Source organism: Triturus cristatus, chromosome 6 (genome assembly GCF_964204655.1).
Source record: "Triturus cristatus chromosome 6, aTriCri1.1, whole genome shotgun sequence".
Lineage (NCBI taxonomy): Eukaryota > Metazoa > Chordata > Amphibia > Caudata > Salamandridae > Triturus > Triturus cristatus.
The window spans coordinates 1,328,071,265-1,328,089,738 of NC_140589.1; the positions used below are offsets into that span (position 1 = coordinate 1,328,071,265).

An 18,474-nucleotide genomic window follows, 5' to 3' on the forward strand; every position below is an offset into this window, starting at 1 on the left:
CAACTTGGCAAGACCCTTCCAACCCACAATCGATTTTCCCTTATCCCATATAGGATGCTTAATCTCTGTATCAGATACTTGTAAAACATCCAGACTGAGCAATACATTAGATAAATCCAACGTTTCGTTTCAATGTCTACAGGTGCTTCCAGACTATTAATTCTAGTCTTATTCTTGCTCATCCTGTACACATTATTAAAATGACCCACCTTTTTACATTTTATACAACGTTTCCCAACTGCCGACACAGTGGAAAATGTCCGATGTGAGATTTAGACCAACATCTGAAACAGTAAACAGCAGTTAGTTGACAGATTTAGCTAGTTTGTACTTGGGTTTAACAACATTCACCTCAATGGAGTCATCTACAGTATGCACAGCAACAGGAGCTAGAAGAAACTGCTTCCTGCCCCATGACATGGGAAGACTCAATTGAACGTTCAATAATGTTTGCTACTGTTAACACTTCAATATGAGATGGATTCCTATAACATAACAATTTTTCTTGAATTTTCTTTGAGAAACACCCATAAACAAATTGGTCACATAAGTAAACATCTAATGCAGGTCCAAAATTACAGTTGGTAGCTAAGTATCTTAACGCAGACAAATAGTCTTCCATAGATTCATCAATCGGTTGCTGACAAAATTAAAGCGTTCTAGAAGAATACTTGGTTCATCACTAAACTACTTCTGAAGGCATGATTTGGCTTCAAGAAACACATCCCATTTATCCTCCTCAGCAGTGGGTGTGGGTATTCTGGGTAAGTTATCAAACACATGTTGACCTTCATTTCCCAGATGACTGAAAAGAATGGCTGCTTTCCTTTCAGGAACATACTCGCCAGCCCCTACAGCAATTAGATAATTCTCAAAGGATCTAATCCAGAGCATCGATGTCAACTGAGGTTTCCTTGGACGATCTAAGAATAAAGCCAACTGAGCCAAACCATTGGGAGTATTAGTTGAAGAAGCCATGATGACAAAGCACACTCAAATACAAAGTAGCAAGAGTAGTAACAAATGAGAACCAAGACAAACAAGGTAGGGTGCTGAATTATAAAGAAATCAGCAAGAGTACTCTCACTAAACAAGGTGTGCCTGTCACCGCAGAGAAAGCAATAATAAGTCTGATACGCAAGAATAGACAGGCAATGAATACTCACAAGGTGTGCCTGTCACCGCTGTTTAATGACAAAGAGGTCACAGATGATCGATGGCTGTTAATAAAATCCAGAACAAATGTCTCCAGCAAGATCCAGTATCCAACAGCAAATGTGCCGCTCTGGTGGAACAGCAATGCCAGGATAACGTGTTGCCAGCAGTGAATCCAAAAGAAAGTATGGGCACCTTAAGCTAGAGAGCAGAAGAACACAGCTTTAAAAATACACCCAAGTAGCTGAAACATGGAAGTAGGTGCAGCAAGCCGATCATAGAAAGGTAGGGCAGTGACAGAATTAAGGAATGATTGTGGAATACTTGATGCGTGTTTCCATTTCCAATCGTCGCCAAAACGTGATACAGGTGTCCATGGAGTGAGGTACCACTTGTAGATAAAGTATGAATTCAAACAGCGTGTAAAAATATCCAAAAGGTTTTTTCCAGAATGTGAGAATAAAAAGAGCCCACAACAGCTTGTCAGCAGAGCACAGCAGAAAAGCAAACTGACTAAACTGTCAAGGATCACTGTATAAATAAAGTTGACACAGTTTGAAATCAACCATGCATCTGTGCGCAGAGGAGAAGAATCTGCACACAGATACATGTTTGAAGCAAAACAGAACATAGACTGCACACTACCTTCTGGTGCCTGCAAGTAGCAGAGGTGCGAGGGCGGTGAAGGAAGAACAAACCACCGCTCTTGCGCATATCACAGGTAAGCGCAAGAACGTTTACAAAACAAGAATAACACCAGTACAACACTACTTTAGCCAAAGTACTCAAAGGAATCAAATTGTAACAAAATAACTATACATTCTACCAATCACACAGTATCATGAATGTTGCACCCTGGGTGATGATTTTTACTGGCTTGACTGTATTTTAATGTTCCTGCCAGTGCAAAAATTAGGAAATTCTATGGCAGGAACAGATGCTTCGGAGTATGCTTCTTATTCTTACTTCTAAAATCACAGCAGCCAATGAAAAAACATTAACTTTAAACTACATAACCAATGCTCTCCAGTAGTCCATCTCTCCACCAATCACCGTGTCATGTAGCAGTAATGTAATTGCATTTATATAGTGTTTACTTCCCCTGACGAGGCGTCAAATCGCTTTTTGGCGGGTGGCGCGCTTCTCCGGAAGCCAAAAAGGATTATTGGTGAATTAGTATAGGAAAAATTGAAAATTAATTTAAGCAGTGGACATGTAAGTCTGTTATTTAGATTGAAAAAGGATAGTGCATGGATAGAAGAGAAAAGGGTTTGCATTTATATAGCGCTTGGTACCCCCGATGAGGTGTCAAAGTGCTTTTTGGCGAGTAGCTACTCCGGAACCCAAACAGGATTAGTGGGGAATTAGAATAGGGATATACGAAATTAATTTGAGTGGGGGACATTTGAGTCTGTTAGTTGGATTGAAAAGAATAGTGGAGGGATAGAAGAGGGAAGGGTCTAAAAAGTGTTTATTTGGAGATCGTATCAGCAGGAGGAAGTTTGGCATGAGCAGAGGGGAGGGGGGAAGAGTCAGACGGAAATGTTTAGAAAGGTTTGTTTGGGAGTTCTGAATAGTATAAGAGGTTTAAGGTGATGCAAGGAGTCGTGGAGGAGGGAAGAGTCTAGAAAGTGTTATTTTGGGGGTCATAGTAGCAGAATGGGGTTTGGGATTCAGAGGGTGAAAGTAAAGGGTATATTGAGAGAGGTATAGTTTCAGACATAGGGTAGTGCATTGGAGAGAATAGCAGATTGAGGTTTTGGATGAGTCAGAGAGTGGAGGTAGACGATATATTGAGAGAGGTATAGGGTGAGATATAGGGTAGTGCATTGGAGATGCTGAATTAGAAGTAAAGTGATAAATATAAAGATACATACGTACACAGAAGATATGTATGACTAAGTAAAGTAATATACCTAGATTTGATGTGTATTTAATAAACTGCGTAGCTCACCTGGGTATTCCGCAGGGGCGAAATGGACGGAACGGATTCTAGCTCCCTACTTCCCTCACCCACCTCTTCTGCCTAACAGAGTCAAAGCCAAAGAGGGATGGTGGGGAATAAGGGGAAACAAAACAAAGAGAGGGAGAAGGAGTAGAGTCCACTGATCTGTCCGATTCGAAGTTACCAGGATTTCTAATGGGAAAAAACACACACGTAAGTAAGACTCTCTTTCTGACCTATGGTTTTGCTGTATACATGCGTGGGGATTCTAGTGTTCTACCTGTTGCAGGTTTGGCAGTTGTATGAAGGCAATATCAAAGTACTAGAGCAAGTGGCTCACAGAATGTATCTAGAAAATAAACACACACTTATTATTCCCAAGGACTGCAGAATGTAGGCTGTAAACAATGAAAGATATGAAATATACTAACCTTGACAACAACCACCGTAGAGAATTAACTGACCCACAAAAATCCTATATTTCGCCTGAAATCCAGGAAAAAAACAAAAAAACATAATTTCCTAGTCAGGAAAAACAATGACGGGAACAAACGTAGGGCACAAAAAAGTGCAGGGTCAAAGTGCGTCATTTACAGTGAAGTCAAAGTGGTTTGAAAGACAATCTCTCTTTGTTTGCAGTAAGAGATACGACGTAATCTTGGAATGAAAAAGTGCAAGACAAGAATCACCTTCCACAATGAATAAAGGAGCACTAGATTAGATAAGTATCTCAGGCCACTAGATACTTGGATAATATGTATCCTACCTTGTAACTGAACTCGGATTCTTTTGAAATACCTCTTTTTTGTATTTCTTCAATTTGCAGGTACGAGGAGTTGCAGCGTGGAAAAATGCTGCGGTCAGGAGAAAAGCAAACGGACTGATGGACAAGGGAAATGTAGGACAACACTGTGCCCCAGAAGAAGAACGTCACACCGGAAGGAACAGAGCACTGCAGGATGCCGGGAGAGAAACATCCAGGATGTCTCTTCAACGCAGAGCTTATCGGAGAATGCAGGTAAGCGGGGAAATCACGGGAGGCCTGGTGGGGTCCGAGATGGAACACGAAGCGCGTTCCTCTTGCAGACCCCTCCCTTATGAGTGTCTCAAGCGCCGCCTTTGCCAGCTGACGTGCCAGCTGATGGAAGTCGGCTGGCGGGGCACGCATCGGAGGCCACGGGCGAGGTTACGAGTGCTACTGCGGGCAGTGCTAACTGCTAAGCGTGACAAAGTTAGACTTTCAAGTGTTGCTGTACTTTAAGCTAATTTATTTGTTTTATATTTTTTTCCTTCAATAGTGAAGCAATTGTAGATGGATAGTTATGATAACAATTTACTCATTCATGCAGTGACCTATAGATATGTTTAACATGGAATAACATAACCATAAGTAATATGTACATTTGTTAAGCAGAACTAATGAATATCTAAATATTTATAAACATGATTATTCACATTTACACAAAGGAATACACATATCTAGGTACACATATATAATCAAAATATCTGCTTAAATACACAGGTATATCCTGTATATTTATGTTTGAGTATGGTGGTTATGTGGGGAATTGCCATCTCTTGAGTAGTCTTCTGAAGATAAGGTAGTTATCCGTCAATCTTGTGTTTTGGGGTAGAGTTCCAAAGTTTGGCTGCTTGAACAGAGAAGGATGTGCCAACCATGTTTTTTCCTTGTATGGTGGGATTTTGAGATGAGGTGCCAATCTAGAGCGGAGGTTCCTTTGTTGGAAGTATTGATGATTATATTCCTGATGGGGAGTGGCCTTGTTCCATGTATCGCTTTGCGGGTGAAACAAAGCAGCTTCAATGTGGATCTTTTGGTGACCGGTAACCAATCTAGGGTCTTCAAGGCAGGGGAAGTGTGGGCTTGTGGCTTTATATTTAGGAGTAGGAGTAGTCTGGCAGCAGAGTTCTGAATCTGTTGAAGTCTTTTCATAGTTGTTAAAGATGATCCGTGGTAGAGGCTATTGGCGTAATCGAGTTTAGACAGAACAAGAGGGATAGTAGCCTGGACATTGTGTGGAAATCCCATGTGGGGGAAGATGCTTTGCAATTTCTTTATAGTAATGAATCTGGAGCTTGCTAGTTTGTCCACTTGCGCATTCATTGATAGCTTGGAGTCCATGGTAATTCTGAGGTTTCTTATTTCCTTAGATACTGATCCAGCGCAAGACTGGGAAATGGGGAACAACATTTACCGATACCCTCCCTGCGTTGCAGACCCGTCTTTACGCACAATCATTCATACATGCATTCATTGGTGGGGCCCATAACACCAACACTCACACATCTCCCTTCAAGAGTCTGCATACAGGAGGGATGAATAATTCAAGCGCTGGACATGTGGGGGGAAATACCTTATAACCTATAGGGAGAGAAAAGTTATTTACAAAATATACATTAACATCCTTCGCCTATAGATTCCCTAGTCCCAAACATCAAGGCACTCCACCCACTTGGTCAACGGACCAATTTAGTTGGATTGGTTGATGGTGATTTAGAACCAGCTAAAACACATTTTAAGACTCAGGATCCTTATTTCCCTTAATAAAACCACAAACTCATATTTCTTGTTAATCAATATCTGTTTATCTAAATTTTCATAATGATTAACATTTGCTTTTGTCTCGCCAAAGTTTAGAGTTTTAGATCAATTCAAATAAATCACAGAACATCATATTTACCTAATCTGGCTAATTGAAGTCTTCTAATTCATTGGCTCTGCATAACCAAAATTTGTCGGAAATTGTCTGAAAAGCAGGCCAAAGCTCAAAGTCCTCTGCTCAGCACGCTACAGTCCCAATTTATCAAAGGACCAGAAATCGTGCCAGCATATATCATAGCCCGTGGATTTTTAGAAAAAGTCTGCAGTCATCAAGCGGTCGGGCAGCATCTGGATCTTTGGAAAAGGCGTCACAACGAACGTGGAAAATGATAAATGAAAAGAAAGAAAGATCATCATTCGCGCCCTCCCTATTCTACTAGCCTTTTTATAATAAAACAAGTCATAGAAGATACAATTTTAAACTTTAGAACAGTCGTGATTGTCTGGTTGAGATCGTACAACTAATATTCCAAGATTTTCAGTACAGTTCGAGAAGTGAGGTCATTGGTTAGCGAAGTCTCGGCTTTACTGTAAGGTTGATTGTTCACGTGTCTTGGCGAGTGTCCCATTTCGTCTCCTTGACTGGGGACACTTTGTGCAAAGGTCGCTACGAGGTTTAGGAGATTTCTTGCACTTGCGCAGCTCACTTCGCGACTCATGGGACAGTGGCCATGTCAGCGTGTGGTGCCAGCGGCCATATTGGATTTAGGCCCAAACGCCAACTCAAGCGAAACAAACACAAAAGAATAATTAATTCATGGCAATGGTGATCCTAATGTTAACTCCTTGCTAATCCCTCTATGTGCTTGTATTTATCTAGCATATAGCAACATTTAAAGCAATTATACTCATCTTTTTCGATCCTCCTCAAGGGTGCAACAGTTATTTAGCCATGCAATTAGCAAATCCCATGTTTTTTTAGTATTAATAATGTTGATTAGTATACATGCAACACTTCTTTAATAATATTATAATTAATAGATTATATAATTAGTATTTTCATGCAAAAATAGAGGAGGTATACAAAATTTTGCACTACCTGCTCCATCAATCCCCCCTTTGGGGATTTTATCACCACAATACCTAAAATTTTGTAAAGTTGTTATGAAAGGAAAATGAATTCATAGAATTTTGGTTCACATTTCTGTTTCCCCAATTTCTTCTTCTCTCGCTTTTCTATACATACTATCTTTCATTTCTTCTAGTTCTACTTCTTCAAATTCTCTTTCTCGTCTTTTATTCTCTTTCCTTTTCAAAGTTTCTCTTTTTAAGTTTTTCTGTATTTTCTTTCTTTTGCAACAGAAACATCCTAGTCTTATAACTAATACTAAAAAAATTACACAGGTTAATGGAAATAAGATTTTACCTATAAATGTACTACCTAAGTTTAATAAGAACTCTTTAATAGAAGATAATTTCTTTCCAATCTTTTCCCAGACACCTTCAACCTCCAGTGATGTAATTTCCTCATGCAAATCAGTTATATATTTAATGTATGACTTTAGATCTTGACTTTCGTCCGGAATATAAGTACAACAATGTTGAACTTTCAGCATTCCACAGACTCCCCCCTCTTTTGCCAAAATTATATCAAGGGCAAGTCGATTTTGCATTATCATGGCGCGCATGGCAACCATTTCTGTGTTTACCAATAAAAATCCTCCAGCGGTGCTTGTTGACAAGCGATCCACTACTGTTGATAATTTTCTAATTTTATGTGCATTCAAAGATATTCCCACTGCTGATATCAATGCTCCAAAAATGTCTCCCACAATTTCTGACCAAGATTCTCTCTTTCTACGTGTTAGTTGTCTACCTAACTCATGTACACCATCTCTTCCTCTTCCCACATGGAATATCTTTGGGAAATCCAGGCCCACATAACATGTGCCAAACCAGTGATCTGGTAATCGATAATATGCTTTGTTCCCGCAGATAAAATATAATCCAGGAAAAACGGGATCATTTCCTCCTTTAAATCCCCATCCACCCATGATTCGATATGTATCATGGCAATCACTGTTACCTGCAAAATAATTATCATATACAGTTTGATTCCTTCTAATACACAGCTTTCCTTTCTGAGGCCAATCTACAGCCATTGTTGGACTAACTTCTCCTTTCAAATGTTTTTCCTTTTCAACATCCCAGACTGTCCTTTCTTCTCTTCCCTCAGATACTTTCTTTTGCATTTTTAATCTCCTTTCTTCAACCATATCCAAGAACACTTTCTCCTCCTTCTTTAAACTACAAGTTAGATTATTTCTAAATATAGACTCTAATGTTAATTCTTTAGTTTCTAAGAAAAATTCACCTAATACCTTTGCAGGTTTTACTTTATTCAATTTGTTAATTACAGGTACTTGTGAAAATATGTTATCTACATCTGAAAAGTAATATTCTAATTTCCCTATTTTGTAAAACAAACTTGCTATTACACTACATGTTATTCCATATGTTACTGGGAGGTGATGATAGGCCACTCCCTCAGATACAGATGCAGGTAACTGCATGCAGGCGTAGCAGTCCCTCACGTCCATTGTCTTTACATATTCATATAGTAGTTTCGAAAATAAATTGTTAGAGAAATCATTTATAGACCTGTCTTTATGTAAGTAAATTCTATCTATATTAGTCGGATATACTTTCTGAAACTTTTCTACATTAGTTTTATTCTCACTATGTCCGTCTATTGTATCTAGTGTAACTTTAAATGAGATCATCAAAGCCAAAGCACCTCATAGAAGCATTAGTAATCCTGTACAACAACAACACATTTTTAACCACCTTCTAAGAAATATACATTTAGTTTTTCTATTCTCTGTGTTTGCCATTTCGAAAAATGATCAGTGTCTTTTGACTTAGCCTCTTCTACTTCACAACTAGTTTTGTCTAACCCAAGGCTCTAAGCACCTACTTGGTTCTATCAGTTATGTCTGTTCCAGTAATTTTATTGTCTTTCCATTGGTATCACTTTTGGTCTTTTCAGTTTGGCATTTGATCGTCTTTCACTTTTCTTTCACAATCTTGATACAGAACTTCCTGAACATCCGTTTCTTCTCCAATGTCGGACAAGATAACTCTCAGGATTTCTGATTCTTCGTCTTCCTCAACCACTTCTGGTGCAGTCACCTCTGGATTTTCTTGGCTATCCGCCTCTCCTTTTATTTCACGCATGACCATTCCGGCGACTTATACTTCTGGTTAGGTTTTCTAGTTCTCTTATTTTCTTCGGTTGTCGTTTTTCCCTCGTCTTTCAATTTTTCTTGACTAGATACTTCATTCACTTGTTCAGCTCTGGATGAATTTACTCGTGTCAGTCGGTATCTCAATCTCTTTATTTTGGTTGGCCAGATTTCATCTCTTGCTGATCTTTTCAGTATATTTCCCTTTTCGTTTTTCTCATCTCTCCATGCTCTTTTTCTCAGAACTCGACCTTCTGGTACTTCTTCATCACTGTCCTCTAATTCTGTTTCAACTTGACTTAACTTTCAGCTGTTTTCTTTCCACCACTTCTTTTATTTGCCCTACTTCTGTTTCCTCCTCGTGTTTCTTGCACACAATCTTCCTGCTGACTAACTGTCCCTTCCTCTAACTGGATGTTTGAATTCCCTACAACTCCTCGGGGGTCTTCCGCAAAATCCTTTCCCTCACTTTCTGTATCTGTCACCTGACCATCTGCGTTTGTTACTTCAGGTGGAATTTCTCTCAACTTTCCATCAGGAATTTCTTTATCGAGAACTACTTTAATTGTCTCTTCACTGTTTTTCTCTTTTCCTGTATGTACTTGGGCTTGTTCAGTTTCTGAGTCTGTGCTGGTGTCTGAGATCTGCAACTTCCTCCTCAAGGGAATGTTTTCTGGGGCAACGGTCAAAATTGGTTCTGACTCTCCCCTTTCAGAGTTTTGTCCTGTTCTAGTGTCTTCAGTATCAGATTCAGAGCTGGATTCGGATTCTTCAAAATACTCTCCTTCTTTGTTATCTACTGGGTTTGGAATTCGCAAGGTATGACTAGCATGGATCCAGTTCTTTATTCCGGCACACTTTACAGCTGTTGTTGTAGTCAAAATCACTTCTCGTGGTTTTCCCCAACGTGGGACCAAACATTTCCTTCTTCTGTGCACCTTAATTCTCACCCAGTCACCTGGGCTTAGATCATGAGCTGGCTTCTTTTCAAGTGTGGTGGCATCCGATCCAACCTGATGAAACACAGAATGTACAGCGTCAGCCAGCCCCTTACAGTAATCCAACACCAAGTCATCAGAGATAGGCAATAACTTGTTGACTGGTATGAATACATGCCTCATTGCTCTCCCCATCACAATTTCGTGGGGACTCAAGCCTGTGTTCCTATCTGGAATTGATCTAATAGTCATGAGTACCAGAGGCAAGACATCAGGCCATTTCAGTCCTGTGGCTAAACACATCTTTCCTAATCTGTTTTTAATAGTGCCATTTACCTGTTCTACCACACCAGAAACCTCTGGCCGATAGGCACAATGCAGTTTTTGTTGTACACTCAATGCCTCACAAATTAGCTTCATGATTTCATTATGGAAATGTTTTCCTCTATCTGACTCAATTGTGACTGGAAACCCAAATCTTGGGATGAACTCCCTCAAAAGCAGTTTTGCTACTATTATTCCATCACTTCTTCTTGTGGGATATGCTTCTACCCATCTAGAAAATAGGCAGACCATCACTAAAACATACCTCAACCTGTTACAGGGAGGCATCTCAATGAAATCGATTTGTTGAAAGGCCCTTCTTCTCGACCTATCGTTCCTAGACTTACCACTGTTTTTCTTCCAGGATTGAACTGCTGACATATAAGGCATTGTTGACAAAGACTCTCAGCTCCAAGTCTGAATTTTGCATTGTACCATGTCTGTTTAAATAGTCTAAGCATTGCATCTCTCCCTACGTGTGCTTTTCCATGATACATCCGGGCCTTGGCTGATACCATGCTATCAGGCATAACTGGTCTTCCATCCCGATAGACCCACACATGATCTGTTTCCGATGGTGCACATCCTGCCTTGACCCATTGTCTCATTTCCTCATCTCCTTCTTCTTCCTGTAACTGCCTCACTTCTTCCCATGTATTCACAATGTTAGTAAACAACAAGGGACATGAATTCATTTCCTTCTCTTTTGCCCTGTTTACCGAATTCTGGTTTTGCGCACAATATTGAGCCATAACGTTCGCATACTGATTCCCAGCTGCGATGTATTCTCCAGTCTTGGAGTGTGCAGTACACTTCACAACAGCCAATTGCTTAGGCAGCTGTATCGCCTCAAGCAATTTCCCAACCACTTCAGCATTCTTTATAGGGGTTCCACTTGAAGTAAGAAATCCTCTCTGTGACCAAATTTGGCAAAAATCATGCACGACACCAAAGCCATACTGACTATCAGCTATCACAGTCACTCTCACATTCTTTCCCAGCTTACATGCTCTGGTTATAGCAAATAGCTCAGCAACTTGGGCTGACTTTACTGCCTTTAGATAAGATGCTTCCATTACTGTTGCTACTGTGCACACTGCATATGCTGCACCGAGATTTCCTTCATCCGTTCTCAAGCATGATCCGTCCACAAACATCACATAGTCACTTTCTGTCAAAGGTACATCTTTTATATCAGGTCGTGGTTTGGTACAGAAATCAAGCACATCCAAGCAGTCATGATCCACATCATCTCTGACTTCCACATTCTCAGCATCCGGCAATAACGTTGAAGGATTCACATTCAGACATCTTACAAGGCTCACATTTGTTGCCCCTAATATGACTTTTTCACATTTAGTCAGCCGACTATGTGTCATGAACTAAGTGCGGCTCCTTGTTAAAAGGATTGCCACATCATGAGGTACAAATACTCGCACAGGATATCCCATCCCAATTCCCTCGCTCTGTTCCAGACTCTTACAAGTGGCAGCCACTGCTTTCAGACAACCAGGTAACGCTACAGCTACTGGGTCAAGTAAAGCTGAAAAATATGCAATTGGTCTTCTCAGTTTTCCATGATTCTGTATTAATACAGAGAGTGCACATCCATTCCTCTCGCTGCAGTATAGTTCAAACTCCTTTTCATAATCAGGCATACCAAGTGCTGGTGCCTCACACACACTGTCTCTCAATTGTTTAAAGGCTGTTAACTCTTTTTTATTCAATTCAATGAGATCTTTTACATCACTTCTTGTCAGGCGTACCAAAGGTTTTGCAATCAGGGAAAAGTTACTTTTCCTACCATTCCAAGAACATTCTCACTTCTCTTTGCGTCATTGGTGCTCTAATTCCTTTTATTATCTTGATTCTTTCTACTGTTATTTTCCTCAGTCCTTTTTCAATTTTATGGCCTAAATATTGTACTTCTTTCTGGCAGAATTGCAATTTCGATCGTGATACTTTAAGTCCTTCATCTGCTAGATGATTTAGCAATGCTATGGTATCCACTACACAAGCTACTCGTGTTTTTGACTCCACAAGCAGGTCGTCAATGTATTGGACTAGTACTGAGCTCTCGGACATCTCTAGATCTTCTAAGGACTTTTTCAATATCTGGTTAAATATTGAGGGGCTCTCTGTATACCCCTGTGGGATTCGGCACCATGCCAAAATACGTTCGCCAAACCGGAACACAAAAATCTGCTGACTGTCTTGATGCAATGGGATGGAAAAGAAAGCATGACACAGGTCAATCACTGTGTACCATTCTGCATCATGTGGAATCTGATACAAAATCACTGATGGATTTGGTACAATAGGACAACATGACACAACTATTTTGTTTATTTTTCTCAAATCTTGCACTATTCTATTCTTAGGCTTTTTCAGGCCCATAATTGGTGAATTACATGGACTACTCATTATTTCTCTCAAAATACCTTGTTTAATCATTTTCTCTATTATAGGAGTTACTCCTTCAATTATTTTGGGTGTCAATTTATACTGAGGAATATTTGGGTAACTTGTTCCTTCCTTTATAGTCACTTTTACGGGATCCACATTTTTCATTAATCCTACATCTTCTCCTGTGAAATCCCAGACCTCTGCATTTACTGTCTTTTTCAGTTCCTTCGGTAGTTCTTCAGGGTTAAATACTGCAAATGCCTCAGTAATCTCAGGTTCCATATTAGCCATAGTCATTTTATAGAGTACATCTTCATCAGGGGTCTCAAATGCTATACCATCGGGAGTGCAAAATATGGTGCAATTGAATCACATACGACAAAGCGGTGCATTTCAGAAAATTTCCCTATGTTAACTTTTACTGGTTCAGTGAGATATGTTTTAATCTGTCTGTTGGATACCCCAACTACTTGGATTGTTTCATCCGAGAGAGGAAGGTTTTTAACATCAGCTGACCTAACAGTTGAACGAGTAGCACCAGTATCTACTAGGAAAGTAATATTTTCATCATTTACCTTTCCATCAACAAAAGGGCCTGTCTGGTTTACTTCTAGAGTTGTGCCAAGTACGCACTCTTCTTCCTCCCCTCGGCACCGTCAATAGTTTCTTCTGACTCACTCTCATCGCGTTGTAGCCAATACTGCGAAACAGCACTAGCGCGCGGCAGCTTAGTTACCTGTTCTTCGTTGTAGAATCCTGTCTCATTACTGTATTTCTGAGGACTTACGCTCTGTGGAAAAGGCGGTTTTGGCGCCTGATTCTGTTGGGAACCAACCTGCTGCTGTCACTGTGGTTGACAACTCACCTCTTTCTGCACCTGCGAATTCAATGATGCATTATCACCATTAGTACTCGGGGGAAATTTACACTCGGATTTCCAGTGCCCTACTCTTCCGCAATAATGACATGGCCACTTCTTTTTGGCTTCTTCTATATTAAATTGTTCCTTTCCCTTTCCAACATTAAATTTAGGTTTCATACTTGCACCATTTGCCTGTTCAATTAATTGAGCTTCCTGTCTTTCTGCAACCTTTACCTGTGCCCACAAAGCTTTTTCTTTTTAACTTACGCTGTTTGGCTTCAATTTCATCACTAAAATATTTGGCATGTCTCAGTACTTCATCTATTTTCTTATTTTGCCAGTCCACTGTATGCTGCTTAATCATTTCACTTATTTCTGGATGCAGCCCATACACAAATCGGTATACAAAGTGACTTAAATCCTTTTCACTAAAATTTTCATCACCACTGAACTGCTTAAAGGTGAGGATCAACCTCTCATAATAAGCGTGTACTGATTCCTTAGCTTCCTGATGAGTCCTGTCAATTTTTACCCAATCAGTCTCCTTGGGAGGTACTTTGTTTTTCAGAAAGGTAAATACTTGTTCATATTTTTTCATCACTTCTGGATCAGGGGCACCTGTTTTTGGGTCTCTAGGGTATTCTTGTGTAGGCCCATTTATCATTATTTTACACTCTGTCCATAAATCTGCTGGTACTATTATGTCAAAAAGACTATTTAAATCAATCCATAAAACTTTTGATAACTTTACAAACCTATCTACTTGCCTATACCACTCGACTGGCTTTTCACGTAGTCGAGGGAAATCATTGGTAAATGACAAAATATCTTGTCTAGTACAAGGGACATGTACATATCCTCCTCCTGGAATTTCTCTCATGGGACATTCTGTTACTACCTTTTCTTTTTCTCTTACGGGGAAAGCTGCAAACGTTTTGTCCGAGGCATTATCTGGTTTTCGGAACCACCTACTCTTCCATTTATCTACATCTCCCCATTTTCTTAACAAAATGATTATGTCTTTGATCTGAGTTGTTCTTCCTGCGGTATTCTGATTTTCAATATCTTTTTCAGAAAAATCTACTCTGTATGGTTTTTGTAAAGCTTTTACCTTTTCGAAGTCTATACCCATTTCATTTGCCACTTCTTCTAGTCTCTCATGTAGATTTCTTGCTCTCCAGGTTATACTTTTACATAAAAATAGTAATTCTTCATCCTGATAGGCTTTTAACTTTTCCGTGGGGATAGTCCCTGCTATTAATTCTTCCAAAACAATCTTCAGCTTGGCCACATCTATAGATTGGGATTCTTTATCTTTCTGCTGCAAACTCCTTAGCCATTCACTTAATTCATCTGAAGTAGGCCCTACACTATCTTTCTCAGTAGTTTGTTGTGCTAATCTCTTTGGTGATCCTGGGGCTGATTCTGTTGTCATTATTATTCTATCCACTAGACTTTGATTCACTGTAAAATTTTTAGGCGTACTTTGTTCTGGAATACCTGTTGTTTGTCTCCATGGGTTCTCGTCTGCGATTTTCTCTGGTCTCTCATTTTGTTTATTACTGTTATAAGGAATCATCAGACAATGCTCACTTTCCTTCTGTTTATCAAAAATAGGCATTACAGGTCCTACATTTACTGGAACGGTTACGGCTCCCACATTTTGTGATAATTCCCTAATTTTCTCAGTTAATTCTAAAGTGGTCTTCGCTAGTTCAGCTGCATTTTCATGACCTATTTTACCATGTTGTGTTTGCTCTATTTCTTTAAAGGGATTGTTTCTTTCTGTTTCTTGTGCTACTGATTCAAATTTGATATTTCGTGGAGTCTCTCTCATTGGGGTACTTGGTGTCAATAATGTGGAATCTGATTGATAAGGGGGTGGATTTTTATAAAACATGTCGTCAAGAACATCATCCTCTGATTCATGCATACCATACCCTCTTGACTCAATATTATTTCTCTTTTCCATACATTTTCTATTGCTAATTTTTTCTCTCCAATCTCTCAAAACCGCTAAATTAAATGAACCATGTTCTGGAAATGCTAAAACTTCATCATCTTTTGTATACTTTGCCCAATTATCCAACCAGATACAAGTATGATATCCGTATTTTGCAACCATATAGGATGCGGGCGATTTTGGTGGGGGAAGCAACTGTCCCTCTCTAGTCACAATCGGTTTGTCTTTTTTAAAGAACTGCTTTATTTTTCCAAACCAGGACTTTTTCTCTTTTTCTGGTGGATCGTAATACATAATTTTCTCTTCCGTATATCGCTAGATTTCTCTACGACTATTCTGTTGTTTTAACCAATCGTAGCGCGATTCACACTAACGCACCAATCCGGAGCGTCTATGTCACTCCTGTAATTCTCCAATCCCAGCGCGACACACACTAACGCACCAATCAGGAGCGTCTACGTCACCCTGTAATTCTCCACTCTCAGCGCGGCATACACTAACGCACCAATCAGGAGCGTCTACGTTTCTTACTGACTGGCCAATCCCAGCGCGGTCTTTCTGACGTCAGCTTTTCTCGCTACTCCTGCTTCTGCTGACCCCTCCTTTACAAAAGTTATCGGCAAACTTTCTTACGTTCTTTCTGACTCACAAATCTATTAGTAATGACATAAAAACACCACCATTATCTGTTTCTCTAACAAAAGAATAGTTAATGACCTTTCTTACAAGAATTCTGTCTTTCCCAAAAGCAGCGCTTTCCTCTGCCCTACTACGGAATCGTTACTTCTGTTGATAAAATACCACATCCCTCTACTTTACCATTCTAGCAAGCATCAGCTAACCGTTTCGCCAGAATTAAGACACCTAGTTGGAGACGTTTTGCTCCTGAGAAATAAAACCAGAGTTTCACAATTAACCTGAATGCTATTTCATTCACGCACTTTCATACAGAAAATGTACTTCATTCACACAGAATTCTGTCTTTCCCGAGAACAGCGAACAGTCTGTCCTACTACAGAATTATGACACCCGTTAATAAAGTAGCACTTCCCTCTACTTTATCCTTCTAGCAAGCTTAGGGAACACCTATTACCTTTCCAGTGATAAGCGTAATCAGAGTGCCTTTTGGACTCCTGGCACCTAAGACCAAAATTTCACAGGTGACCTTCGCTACCACACATTTCTCTCATACAGAAAATGTCCCTAGCAGTAACACACGACGATGTTACCAAATCGAACCCAGACAATGCGTTGTGCAACTCCAATTGTCACACGTTTTCCCCGTGTACCTACAGGGCAGCAACAATTCTGTCTTTCCCGAGAGCAGCGAACAGTCTGCCCTACTACGGAACCGTTACAAACTTCCGACTTCCTACATCCCAGAAGCCGTCAAACAACATAGAACTCGACGCAACTCAACATAGAGTGTTAATACATAAACCAATTCTTATCCACAATCAATAATCAATAAGCAATTTACAAGCAATAATCACCAAACCAATACTATAATAACCATCATAGTGCTACCAGAAAAACTGATCCAGCGCAAGACTGGGAAATGGGGAACAACATTTAACGATACCCTCCCTGCATCGCAGACCCGTCGTCACGCACACTCATTCATACATGCATTCATTGGTGGGGACCATTACATCAACACTTACACATCTCCCTTCAAGTGTCTGCATACAGGAGGGATGAATAATTCAAGCGCTGGACATGTGGGGGGAAATACCTTATAACCTATAGGCAGAGAAAAGTTTTTTTACAAAATATACATTAACATCCTTCGCCTATAGATTCCCTAGTCCCAAACATCAAGGCACTCCACCCACTTGGTCAACGGACCAATTTAGTTGGATTGGTTGATGGTGATTTAGAACCATCTAAAACACATTTTAAGACTCAGAATCCTTATTTCCCTTAATAAAACCACAAACTCATATTTCTTGTTAATCAATATCTGTTTATCTAAATTTTCATAATGATTAATATTTGCTTTTGTCTCGCCGAAGTTTAGAGTTTTAGATCAATTCAAATAAATCACAGAACATCATATTTACCTAATCTGGCTATTTGAAGTCCTCTAATTCATTGGCTCTGCATAACCAAAATTTGTCGTAAATTGTCCGAAAAGCAGGCCAAAGCTCAAAGTCCTCTGCTCAGCACGCTACAGTCCCAATTTATCAAAGGACCATATATCGTGCAAGCATATATCATAGCCCGTGGATTTTTAAAAAAAGTCTGCAGTCATCAAGCGGTCAGGCAGCATTTGGATCTTCGGAAAAGGCGTCACAACGAATGTGGAAAATGATAAATGAAAAGAAAGAAAGATCATCATTCGCGCCCTCCCTATTCTACTAGCCTTTTTATAATAAAACAAGTCATAGAAGATACAATTTTAAACTTTAGAACAGTCGTGATTGGCTGGTTGATATCGCACGACTAATATTCCAAGATTTTCAGTACAGTTCGAGAAGTGAGGTCATTGGTTAGCGAAGTATCGGCTTGTTCCGGTTTACTGTAAGGTCGATTGTTCCCGTGTCTTGGCGAGTGTCCCGTTTCGTCTCCTTAACCGGGGACACTTTGTGCAAAGGTCGCTACGAGCTTTAGGAGATTTCTTGCACATGCGCAGCTCACTTCGCGCCTCATGGGACAGTGGCCACTTCTGCGTGTGGTGCCAGCGGCCATATTGGATTTAGGCCCAAACGCCAACTTAAGCAAAACAAACACAAAAGAATAATTAATTCATGGAAATGGTGATCCTAATGCTAACCCCTTGCTAATCTCTCTATGTGCTTGTATTTATCTAGCACATAGCGACATTTAAAGCAATTATATTCACCTTTTTCGATGCTCCTCCAGGGTGCAACATCACAAAGCAACATATATCATGCAGTATTCTATTACCACATATACTATTGTTAAGATGCGTACAGATTTTAGTTATAAGAGTTATTTAGCCATGCAATTAGCAAATCCCATGTGTATTTTAGTATTAATAATGTTGATTAGTATACATGCAACACTTGTTTAATAATATTATAATTAATAGATTATATAATTAGTATTT

General features: G+C 39.7%; 2 long non-coding RNA genes across 2 annotated transcripts in view; one reads left to right on the forward strand and one right to left on the reverse strand.

The window, feature by feature from the left end:
- Positions 1-209: 209 nt before the first annotated feature.
- Positions 210-4,152, reverse strand: LOC146821387 (uncharacterized). Its single transcript, XR_014963156.1, has 3 exons — positions 3,532-4,152; positions 3,381-3,449; positions 210-3,292 (listed from the first exon to the last, which is right to left on the reverse strand). It is a non-coding gene; the product is annotated as an uncharacterized LOC146821387 (long non-coding RNA).
- Positions 3,971-18,474, forward strand: part of LOC146821388 (uncharacterized) — a 49,545-nt gene continuing 35,041 nt past the window's right edge. The window contains exon 1 of the long non-coding RNA XR_014963155.1: positions 3,971-4,118. This is a non-coding gene — a long non-coding RNA (uncharacterized LOC146821388). The remainder of the gene's footprint in view (positions 4,119-18,474) is intronic.